The sequence below is a fragment of the Cibotium barometz genome, chromosome 30 (assembly GCF_041138505.1).
Source record: "Cibotium barometz isolate CiBa-2024 chromosome 30, ASM4113850v1, whole genome shotgun sequence".
In the NCBI taxonomy this organism is placed as follows: Eukaryota; Viridiplantae; Streptophyta; class Polypodiopsida; order Cyatheales; family Cibotiaceae; genus Cibotium; species Cibotium barometz.
Window position 1 is genome coordinate 5,307,351 of NC_141075.1, and position 7,068 is coordinate 5,314,418.

Sequence of the window (7,068 nt, forward strand, 5' to 3'; positions counted from 1 at the left end):
GATTGTTGAGATGAGGACATCTCGATTCTTTAAGAAGGGAAGGATGTAAAATCCCTATTTTTTACTTGTGTGAACTTCTTCTTAAACACACACATATATATATCTTTTTCTAATTAAAAAAATGAAAAAATAGAGAAGGCAGTCAATACATTGCCGACCCCCCCCCCCTCTTTTGTCTTTGCTAGGCTGATTGGGCTCTCCTCTTTGTGCATCGTTGAGCTTGCCACTGCTGGACCTGCTTCTTCCCCTTGCGCATTAGTGATGGACCTCCTTTGTCGATGTTGGCTGGACTATCATCATTCACAAACGAGGACGTCTCTCTCTCTCTCTCTCTCTCTCTCTCTCTCTCTCTCTCTCTCTCTCTCTCTCTCATGCAGAGGTTGGGGGATTGAGAGCAGCAGGCCAGGCAGGCTTCCGTCGAGCCTTCTCGACCATCGACCACATTTTTACATTGAGGTGTCTGATTGATCGGGCCAAGGCACGGAGGCAACGGCTCTATTGTTGCTTTGTGGATTTCCGCAAGGCATTTGATACTGTGCCCAGAGAGCGCCTCTTTCGGCGACTACAGACACTAGGAATACCTTCAGACATGATGTGGGGCATATGCAGGCTATATGAGCAGGTCTTTGGGAGAGTCCGATGCCCAAGAGGCTTGTCCGACACAGTTGCTAGCACCATTGGTGTGAAGCAGGGGTGCCCGCTCTCCCCCACGCTCTTTGGGCTCTATATTGATGAGGTGGTCGATTACATCACACAGGGAGGAGGCTCTGGGGTTGAGCTATCAGGTATTACTGTCCATGTTATGCTTTATGCTGATGACATCGTCTTGGTATCCGACACGCAGGTTGGGCTTCAAAGACACCTTGTGGCTCTTGATGACTTTTGCGCACAGCAGGGGCTCACAGTGAACCTTGGGAAAACCAAGGTTATGATCTTCCACACTTCACCCGCAGTCAGGAGCCACACTACTCTCACATTAGCAAGAGGGCGGGTCGAGATGGTGAGCTCTTATGTTTACCTTGGCATCACATTTACTAGCTCAGCTGGACGCTTCTCCATGGCTCAGGCAGTCCGAGACAGAGTGACCCGGGGGTATGCAGCTCTTGCTGGCCTTGAGCGTCAGTGTCATCAGGCACATTTTCAAGAACCCCGCACGAAGGGGTGGCTCTTTGATACATTAGTGACCAGCCTTGATGTATGCAGCAGCGGTTTGGGCACCAGGGCTTGCAGCCTCCACATGGGTATAGCTGGAGAGACCACAGATCTTGATGCTCTCGAGGATGATAGGCAACAAACTATCCGTCCCGCATGACATTGTTCGAGCTGAGTTTGCTGCACCACCTATGGCAGTGGAGGCATTGTTCCAGACGATCTCCTTTATATACAAGATGAGGGAGATGCCCACGGAGAGATTATCCCGCCAAGCTTTTGAGGCATCCAGACAGCTGGCCGAGGCTGGACACACTGGATCTTGGTATGCACAGATGCTACAGTGGTTCTCACATCATGGGATAGACATTGAGCGGTTGCCACCTTTTCAGTATGATCAGTCTGCTCCACGGGGTTACCTCTCTCTCAATGAGAGGAAGAGTGATGAGACATGACATATGGCAGCACTACATACAGGAGACATGGACAGCACCAGAGAGCCCACTACCACCGAAGATGCTGTATTACAAAGACCACTTTATGAGCATCTCAGGGGATGGGTTTATACATCGACCGCGGTACATGGATGTATACATGCCACACAACTCTCGCGTTGCTATTGGACAGCTACGAGTCTCATCACATCAGCTAGAGATAGAGGCTGGGAGAGCGGCACAAGTTCCCAGAGTTGAGCGGATATGCAGATTGTGCCGTGAGGAGGTGGAGACTGAGGATCACTTTGTATGCAGATGTAGAGCCCACCAGGGGGTCATAGATAGATACGCAGGATTGTTTGAGGACCACTCTGCACTACATCAGTTGATGGAGGCCTCGGACCAGCGACAGCTTGGCAGACTACTACTAGAGCTTCATAGTTCTCGAGAGAGACTCCTCCAGACACCCGCTCCCACTAGGGATGGGAGACAGTCCCAGCTCACAGATTTCTTCCAGAGAGCTATGCCAGTGCCAGCTGATGTACCACGTGGGGTGACCGCACAGAGAGCAGAGGAATTGAGAGCCAGGAGGAGACCTAGACAGACTAGACATAGAGCACCCCGACTCCGTCACCCACCGAGAGATAGCAACTATCCAAATGAGACACCAGATGGAGACACAGGAGAGGCTAGCTCGCTTTCATTCAGTCTCAGGGTACATGTTCATGCCATTCACAGCCTCAGCATCGGCAATGTATGATATCTTATATCCCTCTTATGGCACCGGATGGAGTTAGACATAGATCTGCATAGCATGCTTGTACTACCCCTTCAGCATATAGAGATGCATCTTGCCTTAGCACTCCATCCACATCCCCACCCCCCTTATACACCGATCCATGATGATTCACAGTTGTATCCAGACACATGCACACTTTTTCTTTTGTTTCTTTTCTTCCAATGACCGGAAGAACACAGTTGTATTATTTTTTGTCTCATAGGCCGACTTTGGCCTCTCGTAGAAGTTAATATATCTTTCTTTCTTTCTCTCTCTCTCTCTTTTATTCCTAATCTGTAATTTCTTGCTAATTGTCAAGCTTCACGATTTGGCTTCCCCTGTTTATCTATTTTACCTTCTTTGTGTCTCAGAGTAATCCCACTTCAAGGGACTCCATTGCTTTCAATTTTCCATCAAATTTATTAGCACACAACGACCAATTGTAATGAGAGAGCCACCTCAACAAGCGGATTAGACCATTAGTAGTGATGATACAACAGGAAGGTTACCTACTCAAAGCACCGGAGTGGCCTCCTTAAGAAGTTATTTAAGATCTTTATCCTTTGCGATGCCCAAGTCACCCTCATTATCTTCTCTTCCACCGATAAGCTCGTCGAGTTTTCTAGTCCCAAATATGGTGAAGGACGCTCCTTCAATGATCATAGTTGATGGCGAGGGAGCATGCAGACTCAAAGGGGGAGAGTTAACCAGCAGCCGTGAGGATGCAATTTAAATGCTTCTCACGATGAGTTAAAACATGTGATACTGAGATGTAAGAAGAGTTAAGCGAGGATATAGTCTATGCTTACTCAAATTATCGACGACGATCAATTGGATCGGGTTACTCTTTTCCTTTATATATAGACTCGATACTACAAGTAAGTCAATTAAAACTCTAAATCCTTTTTATAAAAATTTCAATAAATTGGAAGCATAATTTAAGTTGATTTCTATTTTTAAAGAGTAAATTAAGCAAAATTTTTGGAAAAGACCCTTTTCGATCAAACCTTGATTTAACTGATAAAGAGATGCAAAGTGAAATCTTCACCCAAGCTAACCATCTATGGTTGTGGTTAGAGTTAGGGATGTCTGTCTGTATTTGGTTTACCCCATAGTAGGAGTGCATCTTGTACCTTCCGTGGATGAAATTATGCTTGAGCCTATGAGAACTCCCATGGTGTAAGATTTTACTCTAGAATGACACTACTTTCTTCATTATCTCACACATGCTGCGAGTGCCAAGTTAAGGTCTTAACTATCAGCCATTGATTGAAATTAGGATTGTTTACTGCATATTAGAGAGAAGTGACCATTCTTCTTATAGAAAGCAGATTGTATTAACTATCAAACATTATTTACTACATATTATAGAGAAGTGACCATTCTTCTTATAGAAATGAGATTGTATTATTCTTTATTTTGGTTTTATAAAGGTGTTGAAAAAACATGGTCTCAAAAATGTGAATGATGATGATGATGAATTTGTGAACTAGGGAACTTCCCCTAGGATAATAGCAGCACAAGAACTAGATTGCCAATTGGGAATTTAGTAGAAGTGCATAGGAGTGCGCGAATTGCAACCTGATTGCCAAGTGGAGATATCAAGGAAAAGAACTAGTTTTTCTTTTTCCCCCCCATTAAATGAAAGGAGATATCCAGATCTGTATAGGATCCTCAATGTGGAGTGGATAGGCATGTAAACTTTGACTAGGAATCCCGCAAACATACATATTGACTCCTAACCATCTCTAACATGTCATTAAGCTTATAACATAGCTGGATGCACAAAAATGTAGAACATTGTTCCATTCTATAGATGTTTGGATTCAAAATTCAAAAAAGACTTGTTTCATAGAGCTCTAAATGCATAAGAAATTACTTGCCCCCAGATAAGAGGCACACAGTTGCATATGAACTTCCTTGTACTTGCCTCATTGATAAAATGGGAGCCTCTATCACTAATGTGTTCAATGAGTCCCTAGCACTAATACCAATTACAACTCTTTGATAATATTCTAGAATTGCAAGCTCTTGATCAAGAGCTCCTCCTCACTTGGGTCAAGAATAGGGGGAACCTAGGCTCTATATATAAAAGTGACAATATGCTCATACCATATGGCTACTTCATTAATATGAAACAAGATGCTATCTAGTAAATAATCACAAATGCCCACTTTAGTGTATAGAGTGCTAGGATCCACCCCTAGAAATATGATCAATCATTTGGTTCTTTCTACCATACCTAATGAGAACCTCAAATCAAACTCTTGGAATAGGAAAATCCATCTACATGTACAAACATGTGTGCCTTATATAGCATTCTTGACAGCTTGGCGATTTGTGATATTTCCTAAAAGTTAGTGCTGCCAAAATTCTACATAGCATACACAAAGGCTTCTGAAGCAAAGGCTAAACCTTCTCTTCTGAAGTAAAGTAGTTTCTCTCAACTATGTTGAATAGCATACACTAAGGCTAAACCTTCTCTTTCTAAAGCGAAGTAGTTCCTCTCAACTATGTTGAATAGCATACACAAAGGCTAAACCTTCTCTTTCTAAAGCAAAGTAGTTCCTCTCAACTGTGTTGAACTACCTACTAGCGTAAAAAATGGAGTGGTTCGGTATCGCATAGCATTTAGTTGGTCTAGCACTACACCCAAAGCTATACCACTTACGCACATGAAATATCAATGACTTATTCTGGTACTATTAAAATGGGGTCTTCGAACATCCACTCCTTGAGGCATGACAATGGTTGACAATGGTGGTTCTTGTTTGGAACGCCAATGGTTTTTGATATTAGAATCCAAAAGAGTGGTAAGCAATGCAATGATGTCTACATGTGGATAAACTGCCAATGATACGTGATGTGCCCCAAATACACAACCCTAACATTGTGTGGTGTTGTAAGCCTCCAAATAGCTACAATCTTCTTTGGATTAGTGGGCTAATCCCCCACCAACCCCTCGTCATGCTCAAAATAGTGCTATAAGTGACCAAAAAGTGGCACATGAGGGGGGATTAAGGCAAAGCCTAAAGGTATAACATGTCTTGGAAATTAACAACCAATACAAATGTTCCCTTAGTGCTTCTTTTTTGGTCATAATGAAGTTGAAAGTCATTCAAGGAGACCCTCATGCAATCATTGAGGTGCTCATGAGAGATGATCCTCTAGAAGCTGCACAACCCAAATCACATCTTGTTGTACCTATAGGTGCCCCACCATACGATCTTGTCACAATCATTAAGGACTATAGCTACCTAGTTATAGCCACTAAAGCCATCCATTGAAAAAGTAATGGCATGACAAACCACAAGTTCCAAAATTCCATCCATGATAGGGATAGGCAAAATATCCTTGACTATTGGCCTCGTGTGGCCTAAAATCAACACACCATCTTGGTTTTCATCTTTGGAGTGATAAAAATTGGGCATACCTGTTTGACCACTTTATGGTGCTAATAATACCACCTATTTCCATCTACTTCGACTCTTCGAAGCCACATAGCCAAGATATACTTTGCATAAGAATAAGAAAAGGGAACCCCATATTTATAATGAAAATTGTGTGAAACCAATTCCTTTTATGATGATCACAAATCTTAATTAAACTTTTCTACATGTACATGATGCTACATAGAGATTGAAATTGGGGGGGAGAGGAGTGAGGCTTGTTATACTCTAATTGTGATGTATCAAGTCTAATAGACCTCGCTCCATGCGAACATAATGTATCAGTGACTTGCTCATTAAATCAAATTGTGGCCGAATTGACCTTCTCTTCCACAACCTTTTCTCGCATTGGCCTATGGTTAAGACCTTTTGAAAATCCAAAACAAACAAAACAAATTATTTCCTTTTGAGTTTCACTTCAATTTGAACAAATGTTACACTATAGAAATGTCTCCCCATAAGCCTGCCTGCCCATCCCTAGTGCCCTACCCAATCACTCAAGAATACCTTCACTATACATCTAGAATCTTAGCCATAAGATGACCAACCATAATAATCTAATGGTTTTGTGGATGCATTAGGTCACCAAACCTTATAGATGGGTATGATGGTGCTCTTATCGATTGTAAGGAAGGCCTTGATAAATTTAGTCATTCAATAATTAGACTAGGATTGGTGGCACAATCTTACAGCCGTGACAAAAAAGAGCTATTTCTCCTTACCATGCTAGAGTCCATAAACAACCTTAAAAACAAATCTTGTGAAGAACATGGATTTCACGGGTCAAGAACGACATGCAATATTAGTTGTAGATTGGTTTGCTATATTTAAAATTGTTTATCTTTGCACTTTCCAACAAGAGGGGATGAGTTGCGGTTCTCTAATTTAGCTTAGAGAGCTTTTGGCATTACTATTGTAGAGATTTTCTAGCGACTCTTGCTCATTTTGAGCAATTTCTAGCAACCTTTGATACAACTAACACCTTTCCCAAATGTGATTTATGCAACACGGACACAACTCCTGATCCTTTAACCCCTCTTAATATGCATATCTTTATATGTTGATTGCCACGTGTAGCTCCTCCAATGAATGTAATGAGCCAAGTCAAAACCTTTATGGGCTCATGTAAAATTATCTAATACAAACCATTGAATCCCTTAGCAACATGAGGCACAAGTCAACACCTTTATTTCATTTCTTCAAATTTTCTCCCTTTTTTATGGCAATGTATTATAACTTCCTCATATGTTTTGGTCCC